At 45.0% G+C, this 25,050-nt stretch overlaps 1 protein-coding gene across 7 annotated transcripts in view; it reads left to right on the forward strand.

Annotated features, from left to right (window-relative positions):
* ATXN1 (ataxin 1) overlaps nt 1-25,050 on the forward strand; it is a 194,226-nt gene that overhangs the window by 98,861 nt on the left and 70,315 nt on the right. For all 7 annotated transcript variants that reach the window (XM_072329068.1, XM_072329075.1, XM_072329073.1 and 4 more), the window contains one exon: nt 19,552-19,675. The gene's annotated coding sequence lies outside the window, so the exon portion shown is untranslated. The remainder of the gene's footprint in view (nt 1-19,551; nt 19,676-25,050) is intronic.

Here is a 25,050-nt window from a genome sequence, read left to right on the forward strand (position 1 = left end):
GTACAGATATTTTAAAAAGGCTTGGGACTGTTTTTAATAGTGAGAATGAAGCAAATTACTGAGTACTGTGTATTCAGTAGCACCAGCTCTACTACACAGTGAAAGGCACCATTTCCCATGGAAGAGAAATACCACGATGATAAAATTAAACAAGATGAAATGTTGCATAATTGGCCTTTTGCTTGTTTGTTTGTTTGTTTGTTTTCTGGTGCTTCCCTGTCTTTTAGCTCATCACTCCGTGAACGTAGAGTTTTTGACACATCGCTATATCTTTGCGTGCCTAACAAACTGTTCGTGACCAAGTCTCAGCCCTTTCCGTCCAAGGATGCTCGAGCACTTTAATGAGGGCTTAAAGGACATGAGAGCATCTGACACTTTGTCTGCAGGCTTCTTTAAACACATTGCTGTCTCCAGAAGTACTTACCTCTGGTCATTAAAAATGGCTGCAAATCCAGCTAAAGGAGATAAGAAGGGAAGTGTTCTTTTCTGATTTATTTTCTGCCAAGTTTGGCAGAATATTTGTATTTGTGAGCCCTTGCACAGCAACAGGCGAGCAAGAGAAACACAAAACTATGACTGTGAAACCACAGATGTTGTCTGCAAGGAAACAGAGCCAGCTGAACTGTGGTAACTAGGTTTAAATCATTTTGAAAATGTCAATATTTGAATTCATCTGTCTCTTACCTTTACTGAGCATGTTCAAGGAGCTGGGTGTCTCGCTGTGCGGCAGAGGGAGCAGATAGACTGATGAGCAAAAAGTGAAATGATCAAAAGACTTGCTGGCAGCTTCCAGAGGTCCTGAGCACATGTTGCTCCCACTGGTTTCACCTGGAGCTAGGGGCACTCAGCAGCTCTGAGCACCAAACGCACATAGGCTGAGGCACAGAAGAAAAGAGAGAGCACTGGCCTTAGCACATTCACCATGGAGCAAGCTGTGTGTGAATCTCCGTGTCACAGCAGCCTCTCGGCTGCAGATAGCCAGAAGAAGCTTGCAGACCTGCCTGCAGAGAGGTGGTGCCTCATGTCTGCTTGGGGCTGTGCTGTACCCATTGCCTGTGCCCTGCCCTTCCTCACCCCATTGTTGCTCTGTCCTCACAAGAGAATCTGACTGTACTACAGCTACAAGCAGCGTGGTGGTGGAAATTACGTTGCTTTTTGCTGCTGGGGCCTGTGACTGATCTAGTTTTGATCAGGCTGTGCTGCTGTACTACAAGAACTCCGAAGCAGCATTTGTACTGCGGTTACGCGAAGCTCCTGCTGTACATGTGCTCCTTGCCCTTGCCTTGCCTCAGGTACGGCTTGCTCTGCGTAAGATGTAAGAGGCATAGAGCAGGTGCTGCCTCCTCATGTCTTTGCACAGAGCGTAGCACAGCAGAGCCTCAGTTTCGTCACGGTTTTTGGACATGCTGTAACGTAAGTAAGGCTTCTCAGTCTTGCTGAGTAATTGGAATAGGTCATACTGGCTGAGCTTGCACAGTTTGCCGAGTGCAGGCTGGAGAGGAAAAAGATTTCTCTCTCCTGGTTGAGAGGGGCTCTGCAGGTGTTCCCAAAGGCCCAGTCCCACCTGGCTGCCTGGACGAAATGGCAGCAAAGCAGAGAGGGGCTGCTTCTCACACCTCCACTCCTAGATGAGTCGAGGGGAAGTTCTTTTTTCTTAGTGCTGTAAGTGTGGCCTGCCAGGCCGCAGGCACAGTAAGCACAGCATTCAGGTTGCATAGATGGAGCTTTGTCGCTCCCAGAAGTGCTAGAAACTTAATTGCTTTCAAAGGCAAGCACGGAATCTGGAGGACCCAGTACAACCTGCTGAGAGATTGTAAATCATGACGTACGATCGGGTTTCTCTGCTGGGGCTTGTGTGGATTGAGTTTGCTTTATGAGCGAATGCCTTTGGAATACATTGGTATGTGGGTTGTTGTTTTTTTTTTGTTGATTCTTAGACGTAGCAGTAATTGTTGTTGGCCCTGTTAATAGGCATCTATGCTCTGCTATGTAGTCGCTATTCATGCTTTCTAAAAAGAGTTCAGACAAAAAGAAATATTTGTTCTGCCCGAGAATCATGGAAGCCTTTCTGCATTTAAATGCACTGACAGCTTTGGTCCAGGTGGTGGCCAGCCATTGTCCCTTCAAACAGGCGCGGAGAGAGAGCTGGCTGGTGGAAATGTGACCATTTCTCTTTATATTCTCCTAAAGTGACAGTATCAGCTTGTTCCTTATTTTTTAAGCTAGCTTGCCAATGCCTTTTGTTTCTAGCCAAAGGAACCATGATGGAAACTGGGGAAAAACTGCCTTTTGTAGATAAGGAGCGATATTTTCAAATGTGCTTATATAGAGTAGGACTCTAACTCCTGTTTTCCAAAGTAGCCCATGTGCAAATGTGTGGAGGGTTTCTGATGTTTTTATCCACAACCCAGTTTTAGTGTCGTTTCCCTCATCTCCATAAACTCTTATTTGACAGGGTCTCCATTGATAGGAATACTCTTTTGATGTATTTTGCCTGGAAAGTAAAGCAGGAAAAGGTTTTTAAGGTAAGGCAGCCAAATAATCTAGGGTCTTTTGATCAGTTTCCATTAGCATTAAACCAGTAATCTGTCCAGTTAGATTTTATGTGAAAGGCAGCTCAGTGTTTAAAGAAGATAAACATACCAGCTGACATTTGATACGTCTGCTCAAGTCACCAGCAGAAAGCTCACTGAACCTTGTTGGCAAAGGTGCCTTCTGCCCAGGGTTTCTAAAAACATCTCCCAGGCTATTGGGTTCATTACTGAAACGCTCTGGCACTGCTCTGGGTCTGGTGCCAGTACTGGACACTTGGTCCAAGTCCAGTTGGAGCTGGGGAAGGGCTGAGTTTTAAGACCTCTAGGATGCATTTGTGGCCAGAAGAAACTGAGCGCTGGAATGATGCGTCATCTAAACTGTGGCTGATTCCTAGAAATGGATGAATGTGCTGTTTTAATTTGGGGAGCTTGTACAGCTGAAGTTATTGAGACATTAGCGCTCAGAAGCCAGAGATCTGCAGCTCTGAAGATTGCCTGGCGCACAGACAGGCAGAGATCTAAATTGCTTTGAGGTGCTGACAGTTATCACAGCTCTGTGCAGACACACCTTTGCTGGTACTGACAAAACACAAATATCAGTTTCACATCACTGTTCTCTTTGGCTGGTGTGTAGCTTGAAACCGTACTACGCCTTCTCAACATTCGGCTCAGGAAATGGAGATGAGAGGTCAACAGCAAGAGTAGCCTCCAATCAGGTGGTAAATTTCAAGTGTTTTGCATAGGGACAATGTGTTTTAAAAGGAGTATCACCTACAAGGGCTGCTCTGTAAGTAATGCCTCCTATTTTATTACATTGGCCCATGATATCAGAGGTGGAAGCTGGTGGTATGGCAGCAGAGATTGAACCTTCCCACCAGTATTCTGTTACATTTTGTTGCCGTGTGATGGATGGCAGCAGAGGGGCAGTCTGACATAATGGCGTCTGACATGGAAGTGCAGATGAAGCAGGGGTGTGTCATTGAGTTTCTCCATGTGGAAAAAATGACATGCAGTGACATTCATCAACACTAGCTGAACAGTTCTGGAGCCCAAACAGTGGATGTGAGCACGGTGAGGGGGTGGGTGGTGTGTTTCATTAGTGATGACAGTGGCATGAAAGACAAATTGTGTTCTGGATGGTCATGCAAACATTCACGAGTGTGGCTCTTGTTCATTGCTGATGAAAATGAATAGTGAATAGTGGTTACTATGTTGAAAAGTTGTGTTTTGTAGCTGAGGATGTTACTGTACTCTTTGTGTTACTGTACTCTTCGTAGCTGTTATGTTTTCCATGGAAATAAGTAGGAGGCAGTACTTTTGGAGCAACCCTTGTACATTCTTGAAGATTGAACATTTAGTTTCATTTCTTGTGGTGCAATTCTGTTGTATCACTCTCAGTTTTTATCCCAGGCCGCGCTTCTGAGGGTGGCAGTGGGTAGAGGAGCAGAATTTGGCCTGTGATGAAGGCCAGTAGCCAGGGAAGGAAAAACACTCTTTTCTTCCTTCAACAGCAAGTTCCTCCAAACATTGTAGGTAACAGAAGAGCCCGTTTCTGAAACAGCTCCAACCCTGTATGCAAATAAAATGTCTGTGATTTCAACCTTTCCTAGAAGTCACACCTATTACGAGTCTTTGTGACAAAGTGCTAGCGCTTTAACACCAGGCACTTCCAGAAGAGACTCATTGGAAATCCAGGATAATCCCCCAAGACAGGGATTCCGCTAATCCCCATGGCAGAACCAACATGTCTTTCAGTGAAGCTGTCAGTGATAGCCTGCATGTCTGGGAAGGACCTGATGAGATCTATTACACATTAAGATGGTTTATGGTCAGTCCTCAATGTTTTTAGTCCCCTCAGACTCTGGATTCAAGTTGTGGTTCTTGCTGGTTGGTTCTGTGAGCCCCTGTCTGCACCAGGGGACTTAGAGATGGACAAGCAGACGCACAATGCAACCCAGACGTTTGTCAGCAGGAATACATTCATCTCATCAAACTGTGGCCTGTATTAGCTCTGAGTGGATTTGTTGGTCTGGGTTGCTTTGTGGTTCACCTGGAACAGGCTGCAGTTCCCCATAGCTTTGCGCAGCACTGAGCTCTCAGGCACTGCTCCGTGTGTAACTTCACCAGAGGTAAACTTGCTGCTGTTTCAGTTCTCAGTCTTCCAGAAAGCCAGCAGATGGGGTGTGTGCAATTCTGGTGCAAAATCACTGCACTTGTTCTCGACCCAGAGATTCAGCTTTCCTTTTTACATGTTTGTTGCAGACTCTTTTGCTGTTTTAACCGGCCCTTCGTAGGAATCCTGACGAGGCGCCCAAACTTCTCAATTGGTCCGCTTGTGTGAAATAGAGTATGATCTAACTCTCACCTTGAAGCACAGTTTGGTCTTTGAAATCTGCATGTGAATATTGTAGCACACGTGTTTTTAAAATGGAACTAGTCATAGGCTGGGGAAGTGCTGGATAGCTGAAAATAGCCTGGGATAGCACAGAGTTCCACTTAACCTGAGGCTGCAGGATTAGCTACGGATGCCAGCGGGGCCAAGTACAAAACACATTTCCTTTTTTTTGTCTCCAAGCCCAGGATGAAAGAGTAAATGTCTATTTGTATGCATAATTCTGTTGATTATACATATGAAAATTAAATTTGCTAGCAGTGCAAATGAAATTATTTTGCTATTATTAATAGTTCTGGGATAATAACATTAAGGACAGTAGAAAGAGTTACTTGTTACGTCCTGGGGTGGATTTTATGCCTGTAGGTCTTGCAAGAGGAAGAAATCTCAAAAAGAAGATTAGTGGTTTAGGAGAGGTGCTGCTGCCCTCAGTTACCTTCCTCTGGGGAGTGCAGAGCAGAGAAGAGCATGCACCAAAAAGGAACTAGGCTCACCGAAGATCACTTATGCCATTCAGAATGAAAGCATTCAGGGACTGAGTCTTGTTAGGTGGGTCTTAGCTGCTCACATTTGATGTGGTGGAGAAGCCTTCAAATGGTTTGGTAATAATTAACCAAGGGAACACTGCTAGAACAGAATCTGTGTCTGACGTGTGCACATAAGGAGAGAATATCTTGCCAAGAAATTAGTTAAAATTAGAATACTATATCAGAATTCAGTTATCTTTTGAGAAGTTACATGATTGCTGATGGCCAGAGTCTGCAGCTGAAGTTTCCCAAGAGATCATACAGTCTCTTCTGAGCTACCAATGTGATTGCAGGAACATAGAAATTTTCAAACAACAGAACAGCTTCAGCTAATTTAAATGAAAAGTCTGGTGTTAGGAGGTGACGGGCACCAGTTCAGCTCATGGCCATGATGAAGGGGACAAATGACGTGGCTGTGTTACCTAGCACTGCCTTCCAAGGGAGAACCATGCTGAAGTGTTTTGGTGCGGTGTGGCAAAGTGGTGCTCAAAATACTACAGCGACCTAACAGCTGCACAAATGATTTACTTTCTTAGAAGTCTAATTTTGTATTATAGCACGATCACCGTTTCCCTTCTGTCTTTAAGTTGCAGTTGTGCTGAGTGTGCAGTTCGCATTGGCTGCCTCAGGCAGGCTGCAGGTCAGCTTTTGAATGTAGGAGAATTCATGAAAGTTAAGTATTTTGTATACTGTTAACGGCAGTTGTGCAAGTACAAAGACTTTGCTTTATCAGCAGATGTGGTCTAGGTTTACATTTACAGCCACATTAAATCCTAACGTTTATTGCAGTCGGGAGGGAAAAAATGGGGAGCTCAGTGCAGTATTTAACAATCTGCTTTGATAGCTGGCCAATCCACTTACCCTTGCATGGAGCACATGCCACAGTAGTTCTTTCTTCCATTAACTCCTTGGTGCCGGGAAACAGAAGTGATTATGATGTGGAACTGGAAAAAAACAAAAGTGCAGGCCTGGCAAAAACTTTGTGCTTACCTTGTGCCCATCTTGGAAGGGATTTGTGAACTCTGGGAATGATCAGATGAACATGTTTGCCAGATGGCTGTGGTGCTCGAGAGTGTGATGCAGCCCTGCTGAGTTCTGCAGGACAGTATCTCTGTGGGGAAGCAAGCTGGGCTGGGCGCTGGCTGGTCTGTCAGAACTGTTGCTGGCTGTTGTTCAGTGTAGCTCAGCTATTCCCGTGTGACACGGCTCTGTTTCCTCACCTCTTGACTCTCTGATTCTATGATTCTTGCACAAGCTGATACCACGGGTTTGGAGGGGGAGGATTTTGCCAGCATCACTCCTGCCTGGTTAAGAGGCTGGGTTTTTTCTGTTGGACTGGGAAGGAATGGGTAAGAATCGTATCTTTGCATGGAGAAGTGGTGATGGCTCATAAGCTGGAGGTGCAGGAGCCTTTGTTGAGGAGAGTAGAAGGGAGGCCACGTCTCTTCGTTTCCTCAGCGCAGAAATAATCCATAGGAGCACATCCATGGCTCCAGAGCCTGGCCCAGCTGAGCGCCCAGTGAGCAGTGAGTGAGCTTGTACTTCCTTGGAAAGCACCTGATGCAACCTCCAAGTGCTGCAAGGGGCAGTCATTGGCAAGAAATGGTAGGAGCTTCTTTCCCAGGCTTAAACACGGTGCTGTCCTCCTTTAGAGCAAAGAAATAAGGGGCCGGGAGCAGGATATGAAAAATAGATCAGCTTCAGTTGAAACCTGACGTTTGGAACACCTCAAACTTTGGCAGACCTCAGGACAACACTTCAGAGTTGTTCAGCCTCACAAGGTACAGTGTAATCTTCTGTTTGGGGAAAGTATTACACAGGGGCTGGGGCTTCCTTGTGCTGGGCACACAAGCTGAAGGTGGGTCCTTGCTGAGGCTTGTGATCACACGGAGCTCACTCTCAGCTTACAGTCTGTGAGCTGTTTACATGCCTGTTTGCTATCTCCCCAAATATTTAGCAGCAAACACTTTGTCTGAATTGGTTTTACTACGTTGAGCAGCGAACTGTGAATACGCTCAAGTCTTACTGAACCGAACTGCCTTTACACTCCTGAAACTGTCCTCCTTATTCTGAAATCATTAAAGCTAAATCAACACGAATGCTCTATTTCATGACAGCATGAAAGGAGCACGGCCTCCTAATTACCCAGAAATGCAAATATCTATGGGAGAGATTTGGAAAACTCCAGGCTCCCTCAGCTGCCTGCATTTCAGCAGGTATCACTCTTGATCTGGGCAGTAAAGAGAAATTTGGCACATTGGCTTATGTGTGAAATTACCATTCTGGTAGGGCTCAGGGACAAGGATGTTTGCAAGCACACTGAGCGCCTGTCGCTGTCAGTGTAGTGCCTGGACCCACTTCTCTTTTGGCTGGGTGCAGGGGTGCAACTCAGCCTAGTTCACTTTTTTTTATGGCCACGTGTGCCTGTAGCTCATTTTAAAATACGATTAATACGTGCCTGCACGTCATTAGGGCTCTGGGTTGTAAGATCGCTAATTGGTTTCACTACTGTTTGCCACTCGGGTGTGGTTTTTTTTAATCTGACGTGAAAAGAACATCATTATTTTTAGCTTATAACAAAGAAAAACACATTTTCTCTTAAATGTCTCGATACGACATAATTTAAACTAAATTTTTGCACAGATCGTTTCCAAGAGATTGGCTGTCAAGTATGATAAAAATCTGCACTTTTGCAGGGACCCAATGAGACTTTGCAAATTCAGATTTATTCGCGACGTTAAATGTGGTTGAAGATGTCATTTCTTTTAAAATAGCACTTTTAGAAGTAGTTAGCTTAAAAGTATAGCAATTCAAAGCACAGAGGGAATGATTTTGAAGTGTAAAGTCTTGAAACACAACGCAGAGGTTGACAGTTTCACTACAATTAGAAGCGAGGCAGGCACAACTCCCACTTCTGAAAACTTCCCTATCTCACTGCTTCCTCTCTTGGCCTAGAAAACCTCAAAAAAACGTTGAGTGGCTTTGCTTATTGACTTAACATAGTTATGCTCAGCAGCATTAGGAGACAGAGCAGAAAGGGCTGCCAAATCTGTCTGTAAAGAATAATCTTTACAGAAAGCTTCCCAGAAGTATTTTTTTCAAATGCTTTCAGTCTCCCGAGAATGCTGCTTTTCTGAGCAAAGCAAGGTTTAGGGTGTTGTTTTTTTTTTCTCTCTTTTATTTTTTAACAAGGCTTGTTTTGTTAGGAAACCACTCCCTTCTGCTTCTGCATTTAGCCTGGCTGCTAATTGCCTTTTGGCCCATGACATTTTCCATGCATTGCCACGTTCTCCCCCACGGCCACGGCTGTGCTGGTTACATTACGTGGCACTTCTGCCCACTGCCTCCCAGTGGAGTGGCCACGTCCTGGAGATCTGGTCCTTTCTGACTTAAGTTTGGGGAGCCAATTCCTCTGGGGTGTGAGTGGTTATGGAGTTCCTTCCAGCACAGGGCAGGTGGTTTGAGTAGGTGGGATCAAGCTCTACTGTTGGTTTAAGCGATGCTTTGCTGTGAGATGGTTCTTATAACGCTGCCTAAGAAGCCATGATGAAGCGGGGGTAGCATGCCCGGAAACAGGAGCCCCACCAGTTAAGCCAAAGGGCTTTCACCTTCCAGAGGTGGTGAAACATTCAGATTCCCCTTGGACCAGCAGGCCCTGCTGCAGAATGTGGACCGGCCGAGCAGTGACCAGCTATGGTGAGTGCTGCCAATTGGGTTCTGACCCGTAGAGATGAGGCCACTGCTTGCTCACTCATCCCATGCTGCCTCTGCTCTAGGACTGTAGGGCATCCATAGAGACTAAATTATTGCTGGTGTGTGTGGAAAGGGCTGGTAGTGTTCCTGCAGGCCCCGGTATCTGGCTACAGGGAGGTGGAGGCAGGAGTGCTGCTGCTCAGCTAGTGCCGGTCCCTCTGGGATCACTCTCATAGTCCCCACGTGCAACAAAGGAGCTGCTGCCTCACTTCCTTCAGCCGCAGAAAGAAGAGGAAGGGAAGGCAGGAATCTGACTTGCTGTAAGTTTCAGGAGAGGCTGAAACTGGTCTGTTGGAATAAGCAGAGGACCAGGAAACAGGAGCACCCGTGTTGCGTAGCTTTGGGCAGGTTAGTTATCCCTTCTCCAGTGGAATTCCCCTCTGCTTAAGGCATGAAGAATAACACTTACCTTGCAGGGGTGTTACAGCATGAGCGTGCAGTTAATTTTTTTACAGCGTTTGTAATATGTAAAAGTCTCAATGAGTACTAAGTATCATTGTGTTTAATTTTACTGAGGGTTAAGTACTGGTGATGTGCCCAGCTGAGCATTGCATTGGCACTGAGCTGGGTGAGTGACCAGCAGAGAGCACGTTTGGCAGCAGGCAATGGGCAGAAATGGAAAATGGGCTCACTTCTTCCAGTCCTACTTTTTTTTTCATCTGTTACAACCGTAATGAAATGAAAAATAGAAAGAAATCTTCTCCTCTAGGAGAGTCAGAGAGCAGAAGTGCCTTCAAGCGTGCCCTGAACAGTCTGTAAGTGGTGGCTGTTGAAAGTAGATCATAGCCACCACGCTGGGAGGTGCCAGGGGCAATGGTTTGTGCATGAGTCATGCTACTACTGATCATATGATCATAGCCTTACAATGGCTTGGGTTTGAAGGAACCTTAGAGATCATCTAGATGCAGCCCCGCTGCCAACGAGGGTTTTACATGACCAGAAAAGCAGACTGAGGACCCAGAAAGCCCTTGGGCCAGGCAGTGCCAGACTGTGACGTGTTGCTGTGGCAGGGCACCTGCCATTTCTGCACTTTGCTCCAATTCTGGGAGCTTTCCAGCAGCAGGGCTGCTCCAAGTGTGATCGCATCAGCGGGTTGTGTGTTGCGCCTCGGTGTGCTTGCATGTCTCAGGCCTTTTGTTACTGCCTGCTCGCTCTCGTTAATTTTTATTAGGTGTGAAATGCAAAGGCTTGTCCTAATTACCACCGGAGGGTGATAGCCCAACCAAGAAACAGTCCTGCAATAATCAGAGCTAACTTCTGCCCTCAGATAATTGCTCACCAGGCCCACTGAAGCCAGCATTTTCCTGGTAGGGAGAAAGGGTTGTCTCCTTTTTTCTTTGTGCGCGTTAATCTGCCATCACTGCTCTGTTGCAATTGCTTGGGGAATGGATCTGGAAGCCAGCGAAGCAGAGAAGGGTCTTCTGGGGGTGTTTTCCAGTCTTCAAGCCAAAGCATGCATGCTGCTCTTGCTTGCAGCACATTTGGAAGCATCACCAGAACCTGGATTTTCTTTGGGTTTTCTTTCTTTCTTAAGTTGAAAGCTGTGACACGCTCTTAGCTGAACATTAAGAGCCTCAGCCTGGTTATTAATATCACTGATAGCAGCATTTCTGAAAGCATCAATCGCTGCGAGAAAACAAATAGTAGAGGTACAGCACATGTTGTTTGTAGTAATAACTTCATTGCCTTATATATATATATATATATATATATATATATATATTATTTTTTTTTTGCTTTTTCCATCCATAACTGTATAAAAGTTAGTGGGGCAAATGGCAAATCTCACAAAATTCGTGGCTTGATGTCAAGTGATTTGAAAAAAACTTGGCGTTTTTGTCCCAGATTTTACAGGTCGTTAACTGTGAGTTTCTTTCTCACATGACAGTCACCTTTAAGATATGATACTCCTTTTTTGACATTATTAATTATCATTATTGTTGTTGCTGTTATTATTCCAGGAGATCTGTATGGGAGGAATGCTGAAATTGGGATTAAAAATAGCATTTTCATGTCCTCCCACTCACTGTACTTTGTGCACAGAATGCCTTTTATACATGCAGACTTGCTGCTTGGCTAGATAAAAGAAGCTGTCACTTCATTTCCATAACGAAGTCATTCCTGGGAGAATTCCATTGTTTTAGCAATAAAATTTTTCTAAGAGGCCTTTTATTTTGCCCGAGAAAGGTATCAGAAATGAACTTCTGAGTGGTTACTCTGCAGAACGATTAGGGGAAGGCAAGACTGCCTTGACTTGATGTAAAGAGATCTGTGCATGTATGAATTCTTTTTCTCGTAAAACAAGAACCAGTTCCTAACTGAACATCAAGTAAGAGAAGCCCCACAAAACCTTGCACAAAGTCTTGGTTGTTTGGGTTTTTTTCTTGCTAGCAGGGATTGCAGAGGTTCCTATCAGCACCCTCCAGAATAAATTTGGCCACATACCTGATTAAGTTCCTCCCTATTTGAAAAGACATTTACTTGGCTTTCCTGATGCAGATGCTTTCCTGAGCTGGTAATTATTACCAATTATTACAGTGCATTAATTTTGTTACCAGGTGTGAAGAAATGATGGCTGCGTGCTGTACCAAGGCTGAGAGCTCCTGAAGCTTTTGCTCTCCCTTTTGCTCCGTGTGGATGTGGTATCTGGCAGGGTGACAGGCCAGTCCCTCCCTGCCCGTGCTCCATGTATTGCTACTTTGCTGGGCTGCAACCCACGCCAACATAACGTTCCTCTTGTCTGTGTGCTGAATGTGCTAAGGCATGCCAGAAGTAGGGCATCAGCCAAACGCTGATACAGAAAGGATGTACAGCGGGTAAAAGGTCCTATGGTTTGGCCTTGGTTCTCTCTCCTTATTTTTTCTGGGTAGCTCTTCCTGGTTACACATTTTGGGCCACGTTTGGATTTTGCTAAGTCTGACTGGCACAACTACTTCTTCAGTCACCGTGGACAGCTTACTACAGGCAGATGCCTGTGGTCAAGAACAAAAGAGATGAGGAGAAAAACATTTTTTTTGTAGTCGGGAAAGCTGCCGTAGATTCAGCATCACGCTTCAACTCGCATTGTATCAAAGAAATACAACAATAGCAGAAATTATTATTTATAGGAAGGTCTGTGAATTCAGGATGTGATATTATGAGTCACCCGACAGCAAACATGTTTGCACTCCGACTGCTATGACTCATGCTGGCATTTGTCTTCAGTGTGGCAATTGCTGGAGCCCTTGACTTGGTGCACAATGAATGAAAGGGCTGAGGTCCCGCTGCAGACTTACTACGTGCAGCTACACTGCTGAATCGCAGACTCAGCTGGAGAGCATTTCCTGTAGCGCAGGCACACGCGTGCACACACACACACACACACACACACACACACACACACACACACACTCAGCCGTAACACTTCAGGTTTACATACTAGATTCATAGAAAGGAAATGCATAATTACAGCGCTGGCTTATGCACCACATAAAGCAGCCCACATCAAAAGGTGTTTGCCATTAATGTTTCAACAGGTAATCTCTGGATTTATTGCCAAGCGGTGTTCCTGTTACTTAGCATTCAGTGTTGAAATCATTGAAATCTCTGCTGTGAGCTAGTGTAGTCATCTTAATCCCACGAAAAGAAGTTTGTCAATAGTGCCTTTGTTTTACAGTACTATGTCAGAAGCACAAAAGATGCGTCTGTGCTGGAAATGGAGAGAGAAGGGTAAGGGTGGGTTCATGGCTGGCATCCTAAGGAAGCGGTGCTCACGTGATGGCATTGTTTGAGCTTGCGTCTGCCTGTCTGTCCGCACAGCCCCAGGCTCCCAACTTCCCCTCCCCTGGCTGTCCTTGGCCAAACCTGCTACACGAGGCCACGGGGAAACTCTGTGTAAGTAGGAGGCTGAATTGCTGTTGGATCCTACTACTGGCCCAGGGCCCTGGCCCGGGTTCACCCACACCACAGCACTGGGAGGGTGGGCATCCTCTGGGATTGCTCCTGCTGCCAGAAAAGCATTGGCCAAGGGCTCAGCCTGCGTGCTGGTGTTTGTTAGCGCTGCTGTCTTCAGAACTGTCTTCCCCAGGTGGTTTGTCTGAGTTGCTGCACATAGATGGAACCTCAGCCAGTGATTTTGATGCTTCTGAGCTGTGGGGCTCATAGCTTTTGGGTCCTCTGTTCTACGCCGTGTTTGCAGGAAGTGCTGTGGCCATCACCTTTGAGATGCTGTCCGTGTGTTTAATGAAGGTGCGGCCCTTGGACTGGTTCTCATCCGCAAGTTAGCAGTGTGTTGTGGTTCCTCCAAGATGCAGGAGGCTCAGTGTCTCTACTTGCGGCTGAGCTGCATTTTTTGCATAATGGCTTTCACAAAAGAAAAATATTTGTCATGTAACAGTAGCATCCAGAGTGGTTACATTTATTACTTGTATCTGTTCAACATTCAGGCTGAGCCTGAATTATTATAGACTGTTTGCATTTTTTTTTCCCCAATTTCTTCTGCTTGGAAGAAGAAGTTGCTTCTTCAATTTCTGCATAGACAAAACAACCCAGTTTTCTTTTCCTTGGATGGCACCGTGAGTTGCACCCACAGCCCACCTGCCCACTTGCTGCTTCAATACTTTACACTGCACTCCTCATGGGGAGAACCTCAGAAACTAAGCACAGGGCTAACCACAGGTTAACCTCAAGTCTTATTGGGATAAGTCATTATTACTGAAATAATTACTGAGCAATAAGTAGGATTGAGCTTAAGTTTGGAAAAATACCTGCCATTTTTAAAGTTAAATCTCAGGACACTGATTTCTATATGACTTATAGCTATGCTACTTGACCTGAATTCCTGATCACTTTCAGTACTAGCTCCTACACTGGAGGATGTGAGATACAGCCTTACCCCTGCAGCCCTGTGTGATGGCCCCATATGTCTGCTGTTTGCAAACATGCTCCCACCCTGCAGCACTTCGTTTTGCCAGCGAGTACCTGCACTGGAAACAACACTCACACAGAAGGAAGGTGCAGAGGGCTGAACATATTCACAGAGCTGGGGGAGGAAACATGCATGTTCTTCCCCCTACTACAGATTGTGGGGCCTTGTTATCTGAGCCCCATGAGCTGCATATTACTTTTCTGCTTTAGGACCTGCAGGACGTGCAAAGTGCTGACAACTTGATTTACTATTCCCTCACACCCAGACAGGGTTTATTCACCCTGCACAAAACAGGCTTAAGGTGCTGTGAAGTTGGGTGTTTCTCTGCAGATCACGTGCAAATCCATAGAAGTTCTCTCTCATGAGGCCAGACCGGGTTGAACCGAGCTCCAGATGTTGTCAGTTTTGGACAAGGAATGGGTGTTAAGCAGAAGTTAGAGTGATGCCCTACTCTTAAGCAGACTGAGCCTCTTTTATGCTAAGGTAAAAGGGCTTTGCTGTAAGCCTCAGAATAGGCTTGAATTGTAATTCAAGGCTTTTTACACTAGCAGAACAGTTAATGTAAAGATGACTCAGCCCCATCAGAAGCAGCCTTTGTACACTATGCAAAATGTCAGCAGATTCTCAGATGGGTAAAGTTTGGCATGACTGATGTGGAGAAGCCTTTATTAACTTGAAATCCGAACAATAGTTTGTTTTATCCCCTTTTCCATTATTATTGTCATTATTATTTTTTCTATGTGCATAAACTCAGCTGGACCTGTTGAAAATCCTTTAGAAGTTGTTTCCTCCCATGATAGATGATATGCACATTGGGTAATTGAAATTGCATACACTCCAGGAAGATCCAGCCTCGCCTTTCCCATTTGCGGCAGGGCAGGACTGAACTTGTCTGCAGCTGTTTCATGTGCAGGAGAATAAAGGAGAAAATGAATTACGGTTTTATTTGAGTTGAAGGATTAGTTGTGGGATAATAGCAAACAACAGAACGACTCAGACAGGAACAATGCTGCCGTCTCTTAAACAGTTTTATTAGCTTACGCTGATTTGTGAATTAGGAAAACCGAATTATCCGAGGCAAGAGTGCAAGAAACAACAATTAAAAACCTACAGGAAAGGACTGGAGAAATGGTGGTCTCTCACTGCCTCCTCTTCAAAGCAAGGTGGAGAGCATGACCTTTTGTTGGGATAAATGGGGTGTATTGCACAGAGCTGCTTTCTTCTTGGTTTGTCCAGTTTGCAATTGCTTGTACTGTGGTTCTTTCTTGTTGATTGCCCTGGGGTCCCATTTTAGTGCCTCCTCCAAAGTATTTCTTCATGCTTAGATCTGAGGTCTGTTCATCTCCATTTCACTTCCGATTAGTCAATTCAGTGTCCTTCTTGGGGCTCAAAGGTATGCTGTTACATTTGAATAACCAGAATGCTGTGGGACCGCGAAAACCAGGCCCCTTGTGCGACGGTTCCTGCTAATAGCAGATGAGTGGTCAGTAATCATATCTGCAATATGGTTATGAACAGTATGAATAAATAAATAAATAAATAAATAGTATATTTGGCAATGATTAATGTTGTTGAAACTTTGATGGCAAAGTGTGGTTGAAATTTTGTTGGTACTACAACCCAGAGCCACGCTGTACTTGTGTCTGTATTTTCCACACTTTCAGAATGATTGCTCCAAATGTAGACAAGGGGGAAAGAAAGCTGTTAGTTCGGGAAAAGAGGATGAGATATCTGCCTGATGGAGCCCACTGCCTTCCTCGATGGTCCCTCAGAGCTAGAACTTATTCCCCTTCTCCACAAAGAGCAAACTGCCAGATACTGCATAGCAAAAAGATTGTCCTGGTTAGAGCATGAGCCCTCTGCTCTACAGGAGAGGAGTGTGCTTCAAGAAGCGGAGCATCTCCCTTCATGTCCTGAAGTTTGTGCTCTGCTGTCTTTAAATCTTAAACATAAAAATGGGTGGGAACATTTATAGGCAACTTGCAACTTACCTGTTGCAAAAACAAGCACACTGCTAGAGATGAAACTAGCTTATGAATTTGCAGTGTATCATCTGCTCCCTTGTAACGGGCTGTGTACATGGTGCATGTGTATGTACTCTGTGGTAAATACCAGCTCTCACCTTTCCTCCCCTTAGGTGTTGGTTGTCTTGCTTCATGCTGTCTTTCCCATGAAATGAGTGCACCTGCAAGGATAGCTGCTACAGATTGCCAGTGCATGATGTCAGACAGGTGCTTCTTCTTGACTTGTTCTGGTGTCCTCATGCTGGAAAGAGTCTGCAACACAAACTGCAAACTGGTAGCAAGATAACTGCATATTTAGCATGCAGAGGTTTTATTTCCATGATTTGAATCTTTGTATAGGCAATCATGGCCTTGTTTAAACTGAAATCAAAATCCTCATCCAGCCTATTGAAGTTAGTGAAAAGACATTTGCTGACCAGAGTGAGTTTCAGCGCAGTGTTAGGGGTAGCTTACTCTAGACGGTGATACAAAGGAATAGATGCAAGCAGGATTTGGAACGGGTGACAAGATATGCCTGGAATAAAAATCTCTGTTCACATTAAAAATAGCTGGAATCCACCTAACTTTTGCTGAAATACTAAATATTTTCTGATAGTTCTTTGCAATCCATGTTCATATTCACCAAAATGGTGAATGACGAGAGATATGTGTTGGGTGATTTTTTGAGGGAAGTAATGAATATTAAGAATGAAATTTTTAGAAATGTTTTAATTGCCAAATTACTGGGGGAAATAACCAGAAGAACTGATTGTGAAAATAATGAAATGCTTCATTGTAACACGGGGTGACCTAATTGCAGCGTTTCAGTACCTGAAGGGAGCCTATAAACAAGAGGGGAGTCAACTCTACAAGGTGGATAACAGCAGAACAAGGGGAAATGGTTTTAAGTTGAGGGAGGGAAGATTTAGGTTGGATGTCGGGGGAAGCTCTTTACTATGAGAGTGGTGAGGTGCTGGAACAGGCTGCCCAGACAAGTTGTGGATGCCCCATCACTGGAGGTGTTCAAGGCCAGGTTGGATGAGGCCCTGGACAGCTTGGTCTAGTATTAAATGTGGAAGTTGGTGGCCCTGCATGTGTCAGGGGGGTTGGAGATTCAAGATCCTTGAGGTCCCTTCCAACACAGGTCATTCTGTGATTCTGTGAGTATTTTGAGGGGTGTTTGTTGTTGTTGTGGTGGTGGTGGTTTGTTTGTTTGTTTGGTTTGGTTTGTTTTTTACCTTGAAATTAATCTAATTAAAAAATAAATAAAAATGGAAATCATAGAATCATAGAATGGCTTGGGTTGAAAGGGACCTCAAGGATCATCGGGCTCCAACTCTCCTGCCGCATGCAGAGCCACCAGCCTCCATATCTAATACTAAACTAGGGCCTCATCCAACCTGGTCTTGATCACCTCCAGTGATGGGGCATCCACAACTTGTCTGGGCAGGCTGTTCCAGCACCTCACCACTTTCTTGGTAAAGAATTTCTCTCTAGCATCCAACCTAAATCTTCCCTCCTTCAACTTAAGACCATTTATCCTTGTCCTGCTGTTATCTACCCTTGTAAAGAGTTGACTACACTCCTGTTTGTAAACTCCTTTTAGGTACTGGAAAGCTGCAATGAGGTCACTTTGCAACCTTCTCAATTGAATACAAACAGTTTGAGGTTAAACAAAGTGTTGAGAATTGACTTAGAAGTTGTATTTTACTCTTTTTGGTTGGATTTCTAGCATTACAAATCTTATAAGACCGTGTCTGTCTGTACTTCTGTCAAATAAGCAGCAGTGTCCCATTTTATCAGAGAAGAAAAGTTGTTGGCCTGAGCCCGGGTATCTAAAGGATCTTGAGATTGCAGTGCCTGAGTCACTGTGGAGCTGTACTTTTAGGTCAGGGTTTTCTAACGAGGAAAGCTTTTACAGCAGGTATATTGCATTGCTACAATCCATCAGGGAGATGTGTGCAACTAAGACTTACAATCATCGTCATTGCTGGTGTGCATGGAGAGTCACAACCAGGTGGAAGAGGTAGCAAACAGTTATGGGCACTTGAGGACTTCATCTCAGCCAGTGAATTGTGCTAGTCTTACACCAAAACTGGATCAGTTGGGCAATTGTTGGTTTGGGTTTTGGAGGGGTTTTTTGTTAAACTAAAATGAGCTATCTGGGAGATGTAACTTTGAGTGTTTCCCTCGCCTACTACCATTGTGTTGTCTTCGCTTTACTCTTCACCCATGAATGCTCTTGTCTGTCTGTCTGACTTGTTTCCTGCCTTCTCGTTGGGTGAGATTCATCTGCATTCATCTGTAGTCATCCAATCTGAGCTAAGTGTCTAGACTTACTTTATGGAGGGAGAGAAATAGACCTGTCTGGAGAATGATTCATTCTGTCCTAAAGCAGATGTTTAAGATAGGTCATATTAATTATTCTGTAGGTTGCCTACTGTTTTCTACTGAACGTTAAGAGAGTTTGGACTATCTCAGATGCGTATCTTTGATTTGCATGCACGTGTATGTGGATTTCACTGCAGTCCTAATAGGGTGGATTCTATGTATGTGAATCCTGAAAGAACGTAAAAAAATGTTTGAGGAGGTTATGTCAAAGAAATGGGAAGAGTTTGTGGCAGAACAGGACACCAAGAATTTGAGAAGCATAGGTAGCCCATGGGAACCCAACTGAAGAAAATAGAGGCTCAACGTGGGCTCTATGGATATACACTCTGTACTAAACATTGATTGTAAAGTTCCATTTAAAAGGTAGCACGACAGGTTACCCAGACCCCTGCAAAAAGGCTCTGGGTAGCTTGATATCTGGTACATAGCTGGTAAAAATAAAAATAAATATTAAGACCTAGCTTATAGAAATCTACTGTCAAATAAATGTGAAAGGCACAATATTAAAAATCTCAGCTGTGTAAAATTACTTCCCTCTGAAGAGTAGCAGTTGTGTGCATGCATGCTTTTTGTTTCAGTACTTCTCTGTTGCAGCATTACAGGTAAGTGCAGAAACAGATAAATGCTCTTGTTCCTTGAGAGAAGTTCACTAGAAACAGAAATATTCCTGTATGGATCTTCTTGCACTTCCTGCGCTTTACGTGCAGACACTATTCAAAACAATCCAGAGTAGCTGTTGTGTTTGTTTTTTTTTTCCCCCTACTCGTTAAAGCAATTGAATTATCCAAGAGCAGTTTTATTATGCTTCAGCAACTCTGAACTGGGTTTTAATTGTTGATTATAAGAAGTGCAGAGCAAATAACGCTTAGTCTTCTAGATCAGCATTTGACATACGCGCTACACTGGAATCTTCATCTTGGGAGCCCGTTAAAAATGTATTTGCTTCAAGGAAATGTGAATTGTGCGTTTGCTGAAGGACTGTATGGATTTTCCTCCTTTAATTTCTTGTTTTCCTTTCTTAGTTTGTTTTCCTTATCTTTTGCAGCTCTATCTCACCTTATTTGAAAGAGGAAAGCCATTGAGGACCTGTGAGCAATCCAGCAGCTCCTGAAAAATCTTCATGCTAAAGGATAATCCAGAGTTCCCTGGAGAAGAACGTAGTGAATGTTGTGAGTTCCTAGCAGCAATAATGTGTATTTGCACCACGTTTTCTGTGTGGGGGTATTTGTATTGTAGCATTTGCTCCAGTACCTGGGATGTATTGCGCATCTTTTTGCTGTGCTGAAAGCAAAGTGCAGTTGTTTGGGGGTTAGGCTGCAAAAACAGACGTTTAATTTCTCTTCCTCCCACTCTTCTTCTACTTCATTTAGTTTTTTTTAGTGACTTCAAGGGCAGAATGGTGATAGCCGAGTAATGATGTTGGGTTTCTTTCCCTTGGACCGTTACAATTATTTAATGCATCATTATTGTTTTTTTAGCTAACTTTGTAATCCTGCTTTTGAAGGCTCTGTGATGGCGTAGCCTAACAAAAACGAAAAATATTATGGGTAACAGTTCAGCATACAGTTCAGATTCAGTAATTTCATACGTGGTCATACGCTGATTGCAATCATTTGAATACTTCCAAATTGGAGATTATTTTCATCTGGTATTCCAAATTTCTGTTCCTTTGATCAGTTTGCTGTACTAAATTGAGTACTGTACGTTTCTATACAAATGTTGCTCTTGGAAATTCATGGGAATCGGAGTAGCATACCTTCAGAGAGAAAACAGTCGCATAATTAAGGCTCTCTCCTTCAACCTTTAATAAAAGAGACCCTTCCCATGAGGGAAGGCTAAAAAGAAGTCATAAATATTTATGTGCTCATTGTTTTTCTCATGAAGTTCACTGTGTTTCTGGGTTGAAGTGGGTAAATGTGCAGATCAGATGTAAACATCCTGAAAAGCAGAGGAAACAAGAGTTCTCTGCCTACCAAGTGTGACAATAATCCTTGTTTTGATCTTTAGAAACCGTGAAAGTTTTAAAGTTAGATAAGTTGATATTTGAACCATTATTGAGTAGTCCTTCAGGATGCCAGTGATAGTAATACAGGTACAGAGTCTAACAGTTTGAGTAAATTAGTTGTTGTGCTTTCCTTAAATTTAGTTAATACAACTGTTTTTTTCTGACTCCTGTGCATTCTTCCTACCTTCCTGGAAGTCAGATTCCCTCCTTTGGCTTGCTTACATCTTTGGGTTGCAGGCTTTGGGAGCAGACTGAGACAGGACCTAAGTGGTGCTGCTTTCCAAAGGCTACTTGCAAAACCAACATTGCAGGAGACACAGAGAAACCTTTGTCGTCTTTCCCCTTTCCTACATGCCTTCATCTACAGTGAAATAGTTAACAAGGCTAACATTCAGAATTGCTAGTAACTAGTAGCACTAAGCTGCTGAGTTAATAACTCATTAAGATGAATAAGGGACCTCTGAGATCTGGAGCTTCTCACTGTCTGTGTATCCAAGCAGATGTAGCCATATCAGCTTATTCCCACACTTTGAAAGGCTTCTTTGAAACCACAAGGGCTTACTTTGCAGACTGACGTCCTAGAGCAGAGGGGAGCAGCCTCAAAGAATAATAATGATGATAATGAACTGCTCTAGCATGTGAAGCTGTTGGGATAGCGGGAGGTATTTCCTCAGGATGTCTCAATCATCTCTGCCGATTACAGCAGCAGCAGCACCACATGTGAGGAGAGCATTCCCTGCATGATATACAGACTGTCTGGGTGTCTGAGATCAGCCAGATAAGCTTCACGAGGAGGGAGGGAACCATCAGCCACTACAGAGGATGGAGTGCCTATGCGAGATGCTGGTGGTGTGATTACTGCATTCTGCTCTGTCCTCGATGGTTTAAAATAAGCCCACTGCAAGTGTAGTGCTGTGGCCTACCGCTCAGGTGCCAAAACCCTGAATTACACTCAAGAAGCCATGGCTTGTGAAGAAGTAGCAGCACACTTCTCTCCAGGTACAGATAGTATAAAGTGCTCTTGAGAATGGCTCTCAGCCTGGCACTGAGGATGAATGTTTGGAGGGGATCACTCTAGGCAATGGAGAGCTCTTCAGGAGTTCCTTGTGAGTGCGTTTTGTCACCTTGCTTTGCCCAGAGAACAGTGTGGTGGCAAGGAGTCATCAGGCAGGCTCCTCTCCTTCCAGCATTTGCCTCTCTAGCAGACAGGGGTACCTGGAGCCAGGAGGAGTGGCACTGCTGCCCTGTGTGCTGAAAGGAAATGCCAGGGCACAGTGATTTTCCTTAAAAGCACCGCTCTCTTTTCCCTGAGTGTTTGCAGGATGTTGTCACATTAAGACACAGGGAAAGCACAGACCCTCCCCGCTGCTCTCATCCCTTCCGCCTCCTCCTCCTGCCACCGAAGCAAACTTCAGTGCGGGGAGGGGGGTGGGCAGTAAGCTGGGACCAGCGTCCTGGATCCACCTAGAAACTGCCTGTTTACTAAACAGCACAGCATTCTTGCTTCCTCTCTCTTGCCTTCCTCATCTGGATGAAGTGAAATCCTGGAATAGCAGAGCTTGTACAAATCAAGTCCATATTCTTTTTCTGCGGGTAGAAGGAAAGATGTCCGGAGGGTTTCTTAAGGAGGACTGCTATTTCTCCTAACTAGGGAGCAAGACAGGGGAAGGTGAGGCTGCTTTGCTATTGCAGTAGGGTACCTTGTGAGTTCCGGCATAAGATTCTGTAGTTCTCTGGTGAAGTGTAGGTACTCTGAGTTTTTTTCCATCCTAAAAACATGTGCCACATCTTCTCTGGACTGCAAGCCACACAAGCACAGTTCTGACAGGAGCAATGAATAAACTCTGCATGTTCCTCACTCGTGGGCTTTTCTTCATGTGTGGTGGTTTTTTGGTTTTTCTTTTGCGCTTGCGCTGAAACCTCTGGCACAGTTAGTGGGAAATGGAAAATAAATCTCTGAACTCAGTATGTGTCAATAACTAACACTTGTGTCTTCAGTTGATCTCATATCTGGAGCTGTTATTTTGGGCAAACTGCAGCTGACGGGGCAGTAAACACCCCTGTGCCTTTCTCCTGCAGCCTCCAAGTATGTGACTTTGGTGGGGAGCTGCCTGCGGAAGGGCATCTCTGGGGCTGCATTCAGCCCCAGCCCCATTCTCAGCCTTCCCAGCTCCTTGCTTCCCTTTTTTGCTCACACTGCTCCCCTGGCAGCCCTCACTGCTGTTTTTCCTGGCACCTTGCACGCTGGCTGGGCCAGGAGGGAGTAGCTGCTGGGGCTGATGTCAGCACTGCTTCCTGAGCTGCTGCCGAGGGCACGGCAGCCTGGGCGCACCCTTTCCCTCGAGCATCACCTGCTTCTCCTGCCCAGGCTGCCGGCGTGGCAGCTCCTCTGCAGGGAAACCCAGACCCATCGTTGTTGGCAGTACTTTGCTGAGAGTGCTGTCAGTGCTGAGTCCTTAGCGTGGTTGAAACTGCTGCACAGGGACCGTGATGAGCAGCGCACACCTTGCAGAAGTGAAGTTGTGTCATATGCAGCCCCCGTGTTTCTGAATGCATTTGCTTTTGTGGCCATGTGCTAAAGCACTTCATAGTTGTCCATGGAAATCACTGGGCTGTTGACGAGAGTTGTATGTGTCCATTCTTCCCAACAACTGCCCAGTGCCTGCTGCTCCATATTCATGGTGGGGGGGGAGAAGAGGGAGTATCGCTGTCATTTGAGAAATGTCTCTCCGAACAGCAGTAATTTATTCCCAGGCATTATTCTTCATTAAGAGCTATAGACAGCTGCAGCTTCCCTTTAAATAGAAATTGCATTCTGTAGGCACGCTATACATATGGCTTCAGGTTTCTGACATTTCTCTGCCAAAAATTAGAAGTATTTCTCACCAAATAAATGTTTATTCAGAAAGTCTTATTTCCTGGCTTCTATTACACATCACATGCTTCCGACAGACGAACCAGAGTGGCTCAAGGCTGACATTTGGGAGAGGAAGTTGGAGAGGTTTGGGTTTCTTGCAATGCTGCAACAAAGAAAAGCCTCTGACCATAACTCCAGCCTTACGTTTGGCAGCTTATTTTAACAGATGAATGCTGGATTACAATGGGTGTTGCAGAAGACCTTGTGAGTGCAGCACAAGAAGCACATGTGGGGCTGGGCTGGGCCCCCCGTCACCCAGCGGAGAAGTGTTTGAGTGGCCAGCCCTATAAAGGATTGTGTGGTGACAGTGCCCTCAGACACGAGCATTCAGAGTTTATTTGCCTTGACGTCAGGTGCCTGTTTATCCATGTCCATGCACTGTCTCCTAACCTGCCTTTCCTGATGTCTTTTTCAACACAAATCGCTGAGCTTCCCATTCCCTCACCTCCATTGCTGATCTGCTGGCTCCATCCTTTCCACTGGTGTGCCAGCCCCAACCGTGGCAGCACTTTGCAGTTGTAGCAGCCCCAGTTAGTTGCCTTTTGTAACCTGTAGACACACTGTTCCAGCCACATTTGAGCGTTCCTCCTCCTGCCTCTCTCCCTTTGTTCTTCCTGAACCCCAGGCTCCCCTGCATTTATTGCGTGCAGTATGCGATCCATGTATTAAACTAACCATTAGTTAGGCCAGTTGTTACTCACTGGACTTCTTCTTGGCCGGTAGAGCTTCCAGAGAGTTGAGAAGTTATAATTTCTCCAGGGCTAAAATCCAAGTCTTTGATAGGCAGGCACAGTGCCTGGGGCCACTACGTGTTGCTACTGGTTGTCAGCTCTGTAAAACTTACCCTGCGGAGCGAGGAAATCTGGGCACAAAGATTGTTCTCTTCTTGCGCTGTGGCGAGCTGCAGTTTCCCAGCCTGCTATGCCTTCCCTTCATTGTCTTCCAAAGCAAATGGCTGTAAGATTATGACTCCCATGTTTGGACTGAGAACAGCTTTTGCCTGAGCAAACAGATTTCTCTTTGGCAGTCGCTTTAGCTGCTGTCCCAGCTTTTTGCTGTCAGCTTGGTTTCATGATTTGCCGTTAGGGAAGTCCAGGCAGTCATAGAGCACTGGAGCGAGTAAGTGAAGCAAGGGAGGCAGGTGAATGCATCTGTTAATTATTACAGAGCTGGGGTGCTGCCCTGTGCTCTGCAGGGAAGAAACATCTCTATAGTTCAACAGTGTTCCTTGCAGTCATTCTTCTTTTTGACTTGGCGCTGTTAGCTAGACAGGCTTGAGGTCCTTGCTGGCAGCACTTCCTGATGTGAGGAGCTTTGGTGTAAACCAGGGAGAAGCGTTGGGAGCAAAGCCCAGCTTTGCAGATGTCAGCATGGCATGGAAGGTGCTCTGGTATTTGCAAGGGTGGAGCTGGCCAAAACACAGGTGTCCCATGGCTGTTAGAATATCACTTTCTTTGCTCTTTTGCTTTTTCTGTGCTGCTGTGTTGGTGAGCTGGTTCTCAGTGCCCACAATGATCCCACCAGTATCATCTGGTAGCCTGCTGATGCTACTCTTGGTACTAATAGTGGTGACGGCAGCGGTAGGATGAGAATACAAATTAAGCTCTCCTAGAAGGAAAGTT

Source organism: Excalfactoria chinensis, chromosome 2 (genome assembly GCF_039878825.1).
Source record: "Excalfactoria chinensis isolate bCotChi1 chromosome 2, bCotChi1.hap2, whole genome shotgun sequence".
NCBI lineage: Eukaryota > Metazoa > Chordata > Aves > Galliformes > Phasianidae > Excalfactoria > Excalfactoria chinensis.